Raw genomic sequence first — 14,393 nt, 5'->3', positions numbered from 1 at the left:
GGCACGAGACCCGCTTTGTTCTCTGTAGAACAGGGGTCGTCTCGAAGATATCTCTGTCACGTAGAAAGAGCTACATTGGAAAGACGGGTAGGTGTCTAAACGGCAGATTGTGAGAATACCGTAGAGCAGTCGAGTCCCGCGTAAAGAGTAGCCACCTCGCTGAACATAGCAGCCGGCGCCCTAGCCCTACCAGACCATCGTGCAGCCCGGCGCTTCGCAACACACGTGTGTTGCGCAGCGCCGGAGTGCACACGTGTGCTGCGCAGCTTCAAGCAGCAAAAGAGCAGGGAAGTGTTTAGGCCCTTGAGATATACAGTGAACGCGATAAATGCGTTAGTACTGCAACTCTTTTGTTAACGTCCAATAAATTGGATTATCTGAAGAGGAGACTGACACGTTTGCCTATATGTGAAAATTCTCGGTGATTACACATTGTTAACGTGGATGTGAATGTACGTGACTTGCGCTTGTGAGCTTGGGTATCAAACCTTGCTGCGTACATATTTTCTTCGTGTCAGTAGACCATCAGTTGAAATCAGCGCTCGTACTGCGAGTATCTCCTTTCATTCTTTGTCCTGCGTATTTCGCACTGAAAAAATATGCATTCGACGTACCTTCTTACTCAATTTCCTATATTTCTTTAGCAAGAGCAGTCTGCCTTCCATAACTCAGAGCCCGACGAGGTGCTTCATCATCCAGAAACCTAGACTTTATCGAGGTCTCCTTGCCCCTTTAAGTTTCAAACTGTTGAAGCTCTGCTTTTACGATAGTGATATCCCATTTCGACAGAAAAAAGGCAGACGCCGACCAAAGGTTTTTGTCAAAACAGACGTTTCGGCTTCCATACGGAAGCCTTGTTCACTAAATTTTTATTGTAGAACCGCGATGCTTAATAGGCTTCAATAATCATCCCAGGCACCTTGCATAGGTTGGCGGGAGATTGCCGACGTTACGATTAAGTCTTTTTTTGGCGGTCTGAATCACCAAGGACTCGAGATACTGGCGTGAAAGCCAGTTCTTTTCTTTGGCGATGAAAGAAGCCATTTCCGAGCAGATATCATGACCTGCCGATACGGCGTGCTCCGCAAGTGCGTTGGAAGTGAGTTTTGTGTTCTTCACGTCCGACATGTGTGCTTTCAGACGCCTTTCAAAATTCCCGCTCTCGCCGATGTAAACATAGTCGCACTTGGCGCAGAGGATTCTGTACACAACACCCGGAAATTTTTCTTTCTTTAGTTTGTCCTTGACATTCACGAGCTCGTGCCGTAACTTGCGGGCGGGAACGTGGGAAACGTGCACGTCGTACGTGCGCAGGACACGTCACAGTGCTTCACTTATGCCTGGTACGTAAGGTATGGCGACACTTGGTTTGCAATGGCTGCCGACCGGTTCCGCTGACCGCTCCGAGCGACGTTCAACGGAGTCCAAAAAATTCCTACGTTAGTTCATCAAATCACGACGCATTTGTATCAAGTCCGAGGCACCATCTTCAGGTCTTGAGCAGATTTTTCGGGATCGTTGAATTCGCGAAGCCGCAACTGCACGTTTGTGGCATGCCGGGTTAACAGAGTTAAAATGCAGGTATCTGCCCGTGTGGGTGCGCTTCCTGAAGACTTGAAACAAAAGGCGGCGGCCATCTCTCGCTACTGACACGTCCTAAAAAGGCAGACGGTTGGCAACCTCCTCCTCAACAGTAAACGTAATGGCCTCAGCGATGCTGCTGATGTGCTCTGTGAAGGCGGGAAAAGGGAACAGGGAGGAAACAGGGTTCGAAAACGCTGCTCGTTGGCAGGGAAGTCTGCCTCGGACGAAAAGTTAGTGGCGCGTCGTCCTTGCTCCTTTTGTGGGACGGTACGGTCACCCCGCTTGGATAGAAGAGCGCTACGGAATTTGTTCCTAGCTCCGTATGTTGGTTGCGTGTGTATAGCAGCAGCATTGATAATGATAATAATATTTCACGGAGCAAGGACACCTCTGGACAAAGAACGCCATGACACAAGGTGGTTTATACTACACAAAGTGGGGTCAAAAACATATTCTCCAACCATTTCTCCCTTATAAAACCGTGGAACCTAGTTGCGTTTATCTGAGGCTGTTGCCTCCCTGTCCAACTCACTTGTTTCTAAGTTGGAAAAAAGTCATAGTTGCCTCAACTGGTCTACTGCACTCAGAGTGCACAACAAGTAGGGATTTCTCTCCAGCCCGAACACTGAGTGTGCTGCGTACCTCTCACTGCTAAGTTCGACATAAAAAGATACATGGGCTGCGGCGGCGGCGTGCGCGAGAATGCTCACCATTAAAAAAGAACTGAACTCTACACGTGATTCGATTGCGTGGTTCTTTCTAGTGGCTGCGCCTGCTCGCAGCCTTCTAGATAAAGCGACACAAAGAAAATACCCTCCTAAGGCAAGATGGAATAGGTCTCTGAATTGTTTAAGCCTCACTCCTCTTTGGCCAAGGCGTCTATAAGGCGGTAAAAGCAAGTCAACATCATCACCCATTGCCCGGGATATTTCTACCCAGCTGGTGCTCGAGAGCGCCAACTGTTCGCTGCAATCATCACGGTGTTTTTTTTTAACTGAGAGTTGATGAGTACTAAACAGTGTGTGCTGAGAGACGTACATTTTCATGCGCAACTGCCAGAAATCTGTGATATAACTGCACTTGATATTATCGCCCTCCTTTGGCGGAAATGCCTTTTGTATGTGGACTCGAAGCTTCCACTAACCACTCAACCCACCACCTCCAGCGCCAAGAAAGTCCACCGCCACTCACAAATCTCTGTCCGGAATGCCTGCACCGATTGCCTTAGGACTCAACTCCACCTAGTAAAAGGTCCACCTGCCCCCCTTTGCACACAAGCTTTTATCCTCTACAAGGTCTATAGTCACACACCTGCCCCCTCACTCAGTCTCCAGAAGCTTTCACCAAAAAGAAGCTAACGCTTATTTGTTAGAAAAAGCTCTAGGAATTCGAATCGCAAAACACTGTGGAAAGGCGATAATTTTATTAACAACGAAATTTAGTAACAACGAAGTATATAATCAAGACGGCTGAACCCACATTTGTCGCCTCAGATCGAATGATTCCGAACCAACGTTTCTCTCAAATTTGCTTAGAGCGATCTGGGCCATGTGCCTCAGTTGAAGGGCAGACCTAGTGGCGAATTGCAAAAAAGCTACCATGTAACGTCCCACATTTTTCGTTTCAAGAGGGACGCGTATAGAAAATCCTAGACCTTTTTTGTGCGCCTGTTCCTTGTGATTTGCTAACTCCGAAGAAAACACGCTCCCTCACTGTGACGCCGCATGAAGGCCAAATAATATTTCGGCACTCAAGACGTAGACCCCACATTTTGGTCTTCCGGTATTTTGCTTTCGCGCCTATTATTTCAATGGCCGGCATTTTTCCAGCTGTGAATAGCGTGCTGCAAAACTTGCACGCGCTGGGCACCCGTAATGGCATTGCAATGAAAGCTATGCCAGCGATAGAGGCTGTACAGAGAGAAATAAGAATACTCACTCTTGTCACTGATCTCATATAGAAGCAAATGCAGCTGTAAACCGTCATCACAGAGCCGAGTAAAAATGCTGGAAAGAAGAACGGAATGGCTCTCGCAAAATTATCCTACACTGAGACCAGAAAAAGAGCGCAGCCCGTGCAATTTGTACAAGTCGCTTTGCCGCTTGTATTTGTGGTTTATACTTGCACGCCGTCTTCAGCGTAAAATTATACGCACAGTACGATATTTATTAGCACTTTTGATCTCCCTAATATGAAGTGCCGCGAGCTATATTTGCAACGCTAGTTTGCCGGAAGGTATGGCTATCGGAAAGAGATGAAAGTTCTGACAGACAGATTTGCCCACCTTGTGTTTAGAGTGCATACGTGCAAGCCCTTCCAAACTATTGTACAAATATAGGTATTAGCTTACCTTCTATGGCTTTCAAAATTCTGAAAAGTTATGCAGAGGAGCAATTCCGCACCTACGCTATTCTACTAGCACCGCTCAATGAAATCTCCACGCTCTAGTTCTCTGTGATCTCGAATTCTTGTAGGTTGTGTGACAGCGCAAATAAATTTAAGGAAGGTACGACGTCAGAGAAAGAGTGAAAAGAGCGTTTTTTTTTTGCGCTGTCGCTGTCGTTGTCCCTTGGTTAAAGTTGCTTGAACTGTCACATTCTTTACAATAAATCAACTAGCCCTGCAAGCTTTCTTGTGCGCTTTATGTCTGCATGTCTTTACGGAATCTTGGATTTTGGCGGCTCCAGTACTAGAAACTATGTTCTCTGAAGCCAGCACCATGACCGATGGGAGAGTTGTGCTTTATTTGGTCCTGATTAATTATGTGACCGATAGTTAACTCTGTTGACCCATCGACTAATCATCCGTCCTTCAGCTCCGGCAGAGTGCGTTGCACAAGCGTGGGCAGCTTAAAGGCTTTCACGCAACTTCCCTCAAGCAGACAGCAATCGGCTAGTACAATGAGGGCTGCTACACAGCTTGTGCTAGCGATCGGGCTCTGTACTGGCATTCCACTACGATCACAAAGGTTAATGCACGCTCGTCGTGTAGGCCCTATCCAGAGGAACCAGTGTACCCCCCGGCCTGCCGAATAGATGCTCCTGTCTTCAAATTTGGACTAACAGAATGACAAAACCATTCTGCGGTGGAATGCAAAAGCACTCTTCTTTTTTTCTTGACCGCAGCATCTGAGTCCCTCAAGAAAAGCAAAAAATATGTTGGCACGCACAAAGGGTGGGTGGCATCTGTTTCGTCCCGCAAAGTGCTGCACAGAAAAAGGTTGATATGCTAAACTGGCGGGCAAACGTTTGGTCCAGCTTTTCTGTTATCAAAGTCACCGACGGAACAATGATTTCATCGAAGGTTTTCATTCGCAGCATACTTTGATTGCGAAATCATTATTTGTCCCATTAGCACCAAAACTGCCGTCCATCGCGGTCGATGGCACGAAATGTCTCAGTGGCGAGAGATGCTCTCGCATGACGTCCACAGTAGACCATAAGACAGGGACGCCTACAGAAAAGAAAATAAACAAAATTCCTTCCGAAGGAACGGGCAATGAAACCAAGGACATTCAGATTGCGGAGCGAACACGCAACCCATAAACGACAAAAGCGCGTCACTTCTTGATGCATAAATACGGACTTAGTGTATGCGATTCCTAACGACTGTATGCTAAAGGTGTGTCATTAGAAAGGAAGAAATCAGCAATGAACCTCGAAGCAGAGGTCCCAATGAGACAATGCTTCCGCATTCAAGGCATGGAAGCATCATTAAATGTCCTCCGTAATTTTTTTATTTCCACCCACAAAAGTTCCGAGTTCTTGAGCGCTATAACTTTAATTAATATCGGAGTAGGACAGCAAGCGTAGCCTGAGTCGAGCAGCGCCATTCATGCACTTTCCGTTATCTGACATAACAGCAACGCTCATGCTCACAACGTTCACAGCATGCCTGTAGCTACAAGCCAGGTTGGCACGGGATTGGAATTAAAGTTTAAGGGAACCTTGTGTTAGAACAAAATTTTGATTACACTGTGCATTCGCAGCTGCACGAACCGCGTTCGGGCTTCAGGGGTCAGCTAAAACAAAACACGTCCGCTGGAATAACCCCAAGATGAGAGAAAAAAGCAATACAACGGTTCCTCTTTAATATGTCGTCCCTTAGGCTTATTGCGTCGCCTTTTTAAGGTTATTTTGAGTACTCAGCCATCAGCATAGGTATAGACTGTAGGTAGTCAGGGTCTCGTGTCGTGCAGCACCGACGAGACATGTATATTTCATTCGTGTCCAAACACCGCGACAGAGCAGTCTGCTTTGCGGGCGTACTGCTTAAGAACTAAAATCATAGGCTTTTGCAAAACGTCCGGCCTAGAAACTATGCGCTTTTGTTTGTTCGTGTCAAGACTACCGCTGAAACTAATTCACGTACAAAAACTTACGTCCCAGGAGGTGGTAAATATCAGCTTAGCAAATTTCTCCAACTAAGCTCTGTGATTAAAGTGGTTATCACAAGCTCGCGTTATCAATTGATGGGTACCTGTCGAACATAAAGCGGCCGTAAAAGTCAGATATAACGGTCGCCTTTGCGCCATCCTGAGGCAGTGCTTTGTGTTGTTTTTCTATCCACCGGTGCCCATTTTTGGCGCGCTCTTGCGAAGCAAAGTATGTGAATCCTTCCAGAACAGCAAATTGCCTTGAGCAAGTTCATGAGCCGCCAGCTGGAGCTTGTACTGACAGCGTACAGCCGGAGAAACAACCTAATCAACGCTGTGATGAAAACGAGTTGTTTCACGGTGCGGTCTGCATTTTCTTCTCTCAAGACAGCATAACATCCAACTCATTTACTTCCACAATGCCGAAGCCCAAAGCTAAAAGCTTTTGCAGTGAAATTTGTTGCAGTCTTGGTGATCATCGATGCTGCATGAAAGGCTGAACCACTTTCTTTTTTCGTTCACAGGTTTCAAATAAAATAGGGAGTAGCGGGCAGTCATTCCACATTATTAGTAGGGCTGCAAAAATAACTCGAAGAAAAAAGATAGCCGGGTTTACTTTTTTTTGGCCTGTAACGGCTTCTTTGAAATTAATTCAAATGGCACAAATCAGAAGTGTACGAACCTAGTCCTCGCGTTGACCAGCGGACGTTCGAATTCAAGCTTTTGAAGTGCTGAGAGAGCACGTCGACGTAAAGCACAGCAGCCTGTGAATTGATGATTGACGAAATTGTGCTAGAAAAGAAAAGAGAGGGTTTAGTCTGTTACATGTCTGCGCTCAAGTTGAGCTATAGGTGTGACTGAATAAGTTCTTTTCGAAACAAACAGAGCGTACTAGGGGACAAAAGTCATCACACAAAGACGGGCGCTGACTGTCGCATACAGTAGGAGCCCCTCTTTGGAAACATCAGCTAGGGAATTAAGTTTTTTATCAGTAGGGAAGTCACAAAGCTGTAATCGCAAGAACGACTGTTTCTGTGTAATGGTAAGTGCGATTTGTCCTCCTGTTTTTCGTGCTCTTGTTCGGAGCCTCACCTTTTTATTGTCTCGTTACAAGGAATAAACATTTAGTTTGAAGCTAGAGACCGTCTTTGCAGGTAATCCCTGTGACCCCATTTTACTACGCGTTGTTCATCTCAAAATAGCATAGTAACTCGCTTAAGCACATGTTTTAATGTAAATATGCTTCATTTGTACGCCAGCCGAACATAGAATATACTAACACTTTAACGATGCCAAAAAGAAAGAACATAAAAACTGATATAAAAATTCTAGAAATATTACTAGCAGTTCTCATCTTTTATACTGCTCATATGCTGCTGGTATCCCCAAGAATTGCTCTATAATCATCGTTATCGTTATAGCATTTTCAGGCTATGAGGCATATAGTAAGATGTCTTTGTTATTAATAGGGGCTCCACGAATTCAAAAATACCCACATATAAGCTCTATAGGGTTTAGCATCGGCCTGAAAATACTGTGCTTGTAAAACCCCTGTAATATTCTAGGGGGCATGAAGATATCGAAAACCTATTATCGCACTCGGTATCTAGATTGGTGCTTTTGCGGCCAAAAAGTAATCCGCCTTTTTTCACAAGGAGTGGCGCCCTTTGCCTCCGATTTGGCAAGTGTGTGCTTGAGAGCAGCCGTAATATGATGCATGCGCCTGCCACTAACATGAACTGCGCATGCGCGGTAGTAGCTGGCGGTATTGTTTCGAACATATGGAGCTGGATAAGAAGAGGCGCGAGCGCAGAGCGGCCGTGTAAAAAGTAGGGTTTTCTTCCACATTTTTTTTTGCCTTTCAACCGCTCATTAACACGTCGGCACATCGCTGGCGTCCTCAAAGAGAACGTGCTACACAAAGTAAACAGGGCCCGGACCAAACTTTCTTTCAGGCGTCCGCGCTTCTTGAGCACTGGCTGCATTCTATTGCCTCCAATAAGAACAGCAGGCACATATTCATTCCTCTTCAAAAGGAACAACCATTGTGCATGGAAGTGCTTCGCTGGGAAACATGCATGAGCTTGATTTGAATCAAACTCATCATCTCTCTCTCATCATCCCCCGTCGTGACCCTCTTTTTTCAACCTCTTCCCGTTTTCCAGTGCCGAGTTGAAGGCCAGATATTTATTTTTCAGGCCAACCTCTCTGCCTTTCCCGTCAATAAACCCCCTCTCTCTTGATTTGAATCAATTTTATTTATTTCTCCAGGCAAGATTAGTAAGGATTGTCGGGAAACGGGAGCGTGGGGATTAGTAGCGCTCAAGAGAATTTGCGTGGCTCGAACAATCAAGGAAACTTCGCTGGTTCGCACGCAACACCATTTATGGGGCCATGCCTTTCGCATTCAGTTAGGCGTTGCAATTGGAACCATACGAGTGCAAGGAAGGACAGCAGCGCAACCAGAAAAAGATTTTACTGCCGTCGGTTCCTATAAGCCATAAACCTAATTACCACTGTGTATTTACTAGCTAGCGTGAAATATTGTCACAAAGTGGTGACTGCAGTCCGGTGAGCAGAAAGGCTGCGAAAATGGTATCTAAACAAAGCTCTTTATTTGGGCTGACTTGCGCCTACAATGGACTGAATCACTTGGCAGCGGCGTAGCACCAAGCGCGCTCGGCGGTCGTTGAACAGCTCAATTTAAAGCTGATAGCGAACATGCGTGATAAAGGGTGCCAAGTTACTAGAGCATTCTGGAACAACGTAGAATCAGCTCTGCTTGGATGCGATCAATCGAGATAAATGTGGTCGCGTCTTGCATCGCAAACAAAGCGTTAGTTGCTTCGCTCAGTGTTCAGTGTTTCGCTCAACTGTTTCGCTCAAATGCAACCCCATCTCCGGATGTTGCTATCTTTAGTTTACCCTACGGGGGCTTGGAGACCTTCCTCATACCGAGGCTGCGTAGCTGCAGCGTGGCGACGCAAAGCGCGAGGCTGGCGGCGATGGTGAGCGGGAAAGGCTGTTCGGCGAGAGCCACTTGACGCAAGTACTCGCCAATTCCTTGCGGACGTTGGTCGAAGCGCAGTCGTGGGCCGTCAACGGCAAATCTACGAAGACCGACACGTCCGTACTGGCAGAGACGAAGTATATGGCCGGCCTCACCCCAATGGAAGCACAATGGCCGGTTGTCGGAAGTCCTCGAGGAGTCGCATTTTCTGTGGCTTGAGTGCCGCTCGTAGGCTGGGCGGGCGGGGGCAGGGAGGAGGCGTTCTGGAACAAGTGGTTCATCTTAGAGAGGCGGTAGGGGGTGTCGTTTGGGGTGTGGAGTGCGTACTGCAGCGGCGTAGGTGATGGCCTGGGGTTTTGTGGCCGCCGAGGTGCCAAGTGCTTGTTGCAGTTCTTCCCGCACCACATTCATGAGAGTCGATGCATGTGGCTGTGCGGAGGATGGCAGTTGTGTTCGTTGCTCCTCACTGAGATTACGCCGATAACTTCCCGCGAGCTGAGTGGGTGGTAGCCGTCGTGTCCGGACGGATTGCATAGACAGAGGAAGGGCGGTTGTAATGCCGAGATTGGACGTCGAAGGTCTTCTTGATCGTGCAGCATTCTTGCAAGAATTCGTCGACTGTTTTTGGCGGCTGGCGGACGAGGCTGCCAAAGAGTTGTGAAGGAGATTAAATTTTTGTGACACCCAAGATTTGTAACCCTTTCTATTACTGTTTATGCCTGAATGGAATTAAAAAAATGTCTGGTGAGGTTATTACTGTTTCTTTCTTATGTAGTTGAACTGCTGATATCCGTTTCTTAACTTCGCTTAACGCCGTGGCTGTTGAAGTATTGTATTTGAAGCCGTATTGCTGTTTGGGTAGCTGTAGTGCTGTTTGGAAAATTTCTGGGTTTGGGTATTGCTGTTTTGGATGTATCTTGCCTAGTATAGAATTGATTGCAATGGGTTTATATTTTTAGATGCATGCTTTGTTGTTCTCGATGCTTACTTTGGGTACGAATATTACTCTTGAATTGGTCCAGGATTTGAGAAGATATCCCACTGTACGCATGTATTGAATATTGTTATAAAGAAACATTTGTGCGCATTATACTGTGTTTTTATGAATTTTGTAAAAAAATTATCAGGACCAGGGGTCACTTGCGTTCGAAGATGTTTCACTATTTCGTCCACCTCTCCCTCAGTAAAAGGCATGTCGTTGGCCTCGGCATCGCAGTGATCCCGTGTTTCTGTGTCCAAGTCCTCTCTCCGTTCTCTCGTTCTCTCTTCTTTTGCTACATCTCGGCATTCTTTCTCTTCTAGTACTGGGACTTCTTCCAACATTTTCGTTGGATTAAAGGAGTAAAGCATGTATTGTCTGTATTGTCTCCTCTAAAGGGACTGTTTTTTCTCCGTTGTTTTTAACCACGCTTCCAATTATCTGTGGTGTCTCAAGTTTTCAACTTGCTAATTTGTAGGGTAACGTTAAATGGTTCTTTGTCGCGTTACAGCAATTTTTTTCCCCAATTATCCTTTTTTTTGCCTCTGCTATCATGTTTTGCAGGTTGTGTTTTGTTATAATACAGTTCTTTCTACTTTTTCCTACCTTCGCCTATGGCTATCAGGTATCTCTTTCGCAATGGTCGGAATCTTTTCTATTTCTAGATCTTTGTTCCACTATGCGTTTAGGTTATGCTTAATAGTTTTTAATTCTGTCTTGTGTTTGTCATGCGTTACTTGTATCCTTCCATGCGGTGTTTCGATACTAACTTCTATTGCTTCCGCTGTACAGCTGTACTTAGATCGTGCTGTATTTGGAACCAATGACCCTCAGTTAGAGTTGCTGATTTGTCTAGCCTTTGCTGTAAGTTTGTATGTCTTCGAAGTTTATATTTTTGCTATTTCAATGTGCATGTACCGATGATCGCTATGACTGAAATCTTTTAGTGCTTCCTTTTAATTTAATGCTGAGTGATGGTCTTGGTCTGCTATTGCTGGGTCAATGCAACCTTTTGCCCTTGTTGTTCTTAATGCCGGTGGTGCATTGTTTTCATTTACTATTGTTAGGTTAATTTTAATCGCAAGTTTTTGTAGTTCCTCACTGTTCTTGCCTAGTTGTCTAGTTGTTTGCTACCCCAAATCGTGTTTTTGGCCATGAGATATCCTAGGATTAAGATATCATCTGCTTCAAACCGTGCTGTTATTTGATAAATTCTTTCCAGAGTGGAGGTGATGGGGTCACTGGGTGGACAATAACAGTTGATTAGTATTATCTTTCTACAGCCCTTCGAGATCCTAGTAACTTTGGTTGTTTTATCTACTAAGATGGGAAATATCTTTTTTATTATGAATTATTGTTGCTGTCTTGGGATTACCGCTTGGCGCAAATATTTTATTATTGATTGCGAAAGGTATAACATTGTTACTGAGATCGTATGGCTCTTGAGTTACTGAAATATTATGTTGGCTCTCTGCTTGAAATTACTGTAATGCTTCGTTGGCTGTAAAGGCTCTCGCTAAGTTAATTTGTATCATTCGTAAGGTGTCGAGCTTTGAGAGATTGCCTTACAATTGTGCGTCAAAGCTTTTCGCATCGTGAGTGCTTGGTGTTACGCTTGGTCGCGAAGTTTCCGTTGTGTTGACTTCGCAGTAGGTTTTCTTTCTTTTGTTGCTGTATGTGCTTGTATTTCTCTAAAAGAGTGGGTTGCAGTAGTTTGTGGTGATCACATATGGCGATCCGTTTAGCCTTCATTTTTCCGGGAAGGTTTAGGCGAGGTGTTGTTTGATTTTTTTATTTCTTCTTCATGTCTTTGGCGTAGGCTCGGGCTGTGTGGCGACAGTGTGGAACGTATCGTTCTATCTTCGTGGAGTCCGGCATTTCTGCACATTAGGCAGGAAGGTTCGTCGTGGCAACTGTCGTCATGGTGTCCTCACCTACCGCACTTAGCGCATCGCTGTGGTTCTCCGCACCCGTACGATGCGTGGCCAAAGCTCGGGCATTTAGTTCAGCGTCGAATCCTGATGCACCACTGTCAAGCTGTACCAAATCAACGGCCTACTTTTCAAGTAGATATTAAACGCCAAAAAATAGAGCCGTGCATAATTTTCAACTGCCGCACTTAAGATTCTGGGAATTGGTGGAATCACATGCGCGCTTGCCTGTCATAACGATCAACAGCGTTTGTTTACAAACAGTATGCAAAGCGAAACCGTCTGTAGCATAGCGGAGCGTGGGTGGGGATGGTCCTCATTCTGGCAATCTTCATCAACAGCATGCCACAGAGAACTTGACTTTCACATATGGGTCACATCCGCCACCGCTAGAACTGAGTGCACCGCTGGTCAAGTACAGAGGTAACATTTCTCATTACATATGCCCCATGTCTCCTCATTTCTTTTCACTAGTTCAATGGGCCTGCTTGGTACATTATTGCGGTTTTAAACTCTGATCAGGTTTGTAGGGTACGTTACAGAAATATGTACGCATTCGAAGCTAAGCAGGAAAGGCTACACTTAGCTCACTCGACAGGGCACACAGTGAGCAGGTCGAGAGTTCCGTGCCTCACGTGGTATTGTGTTCTTGCCGGTGACTCCTCCATTGCAACTACTGAATGAAATATAGTCCCGGAGAGCGGCGCCGTGTATAGGGCGCACGTCAGGCAGTCAGGCTGGCGCTGAACTGAAACGATTTACTGAGACAGGATATAGTCACAAAAAGAAAACTGCTCGACTGCCGCAACAGCCGAAGCGCACTTGGCGATTGCCGAGAAACATCTCTATTACCCTGATCATAGGTGGCAGGCAATTTTCCAAGAAATTTTTTGAGGTAACCGTATCGATAAATCACTTATATAAGTGTCTTATGTGTCCAGCCCAAACGAAATTATGGAATATGTTTCATACTTGCTCACATATTATATGTGTACACATGTCATAAGTGTCATATGTGTCTCGTATGCAAATCTATTGGTACAGAGGAACGCTGGGCTGGGATTAAAAAGGTGGCACCGATAAATTAGCTGCAATACAAGTTAGGAAACTAAAAAAACTGAAAAAAAGTACTAGGCGAAAACAATCACCACTATGCCCAACAGGATTCGAACCCCAATCCTCTACACTCGAAGCGCATAACGCTAAGAACTACTCCACGACCGCCACTTGCAACCGATGCGTTATTTTTTTCATAACGGAACTCACACTGTCCCTTTAATTTGCAGCTGTAAGACGTGAAGTGAAGTGGTAATTTGCCTGATTTAAGTAACGGAACTAGGGAACCAGACTTCCACTTGTACTGTGAATCTTGATGTGCACTGCGATAAGCATTGAAATTGGTTTTTCTCACTGCGCAAGTATTTTTTGCTGCACCCAGAGCTGCGCCAGGAAATACCCGTTATTCGCTGCGTAGCTTTACAGCGGATCAACAAAGCAGGGAATGCCACATTTACCTGCCAACAAAAGGTGTATCCAAGCGAATTGAAAACGCCGAAGGACAGACAGCGTGGGTAACCGGTGTTCAAAGCAAGATGGAGGGCACAAACAGAGAAACAAGCAGAAAATTGTTTGAAACAGGCCAAGTGTTTTTTTGTTGTATTTTCATGCTCTGGCATTTGTAATTTGCTTTGTGGTCAGTTCATTTCCACGCGTTTCACGAAGCACGCGCGACTGTATACGATGCACTCATGAACGACAGTGTTTACAGGTGGTAGGTGTAGGCTGATACGACGCACGACGGAGCTCCTGTCGGCGCACGAGTGCCGCGCGTCCGGATATGCTACATGTAAGTACTTGTAAGAGACATTTAGAGCGCGTGTGAACTCATATTCAGCAAATATGTGTTCATCCCAGACGTTCGCAACGCGTATAAACTCGTATTAAGCCCGGGGGAGTTTATACGAGGCACATCTCTAACACATATGAGCTCGTATGAATATGAAACATGTGTCCATACGGGGCACGTTTTTCGACACGTATATTGTATATGAGTTAATACGAGACACTTTTCTGACACATATCACTTCGTTCGAACCATATATGTGTTTATAGGAGGCATATAACTTGACACTTATACCTCATATGCTGCCCATTGAGTTCATACGAGACATATTTGTGACACTTATGAGCTCGTATGAAGCTCAGATATAATCATACTAGGCACATATCTTGATATATATAACTCATATGCTGCCAGGTGAGCTCATACGAGACACATATGTGACACGTAGAGCTCGTATGTAACGCATATGAAATCATACGAGACCAATATAAAATCATACGAAATTTTCTTTTTTATGATTTGCTATCTGCCCCATACGACGGGAGTGGTAAATGATGAACCCTCACCTGGCGGCGGCGCTTACTATAGCGGCCATAAATATCCCAGTGAAACCAGTCAGCTGCGTAAAGCGAGTCTTTACGTAGAATGGCAGAATCTGTGGTAACAAAGAG

At 45.4% G+C, this 14,393-nt stretch overlaps 1 pseudogene; it reads right to left on the bottom strand.

Annotated features, from left to right (window-relative positions):
* Positions 1-14,393, bottom strand: part of LOC144098166 (sodium-coupled monocarboxylate transporter 2-like) — a 111,210-nt pseudogene that overhangs the window by 43,113 nt on the left and 53,704 nt on the right.

This window comes from Amblyomma americanum, chromosome 7 (assembly GCF_052857255.1).
Source record: "Amblyomma americanum isolate KBUSLIRL-KWMA chromosome 7, ASM5285725v1, whole genome shotgun sequence".
Classification (NCBI taxonomy): domain Eukaryota; kingdom Metazoa; phylum Arthropoda; class Arachnida; order Ixodida; family Ixodidae; genus Amblyomma; species Amblyomma americanum.
Note: the sequence above shows the minus strand (reverse complement) of the source record. Positions and strands in the feature narration are given on the sequence as shown.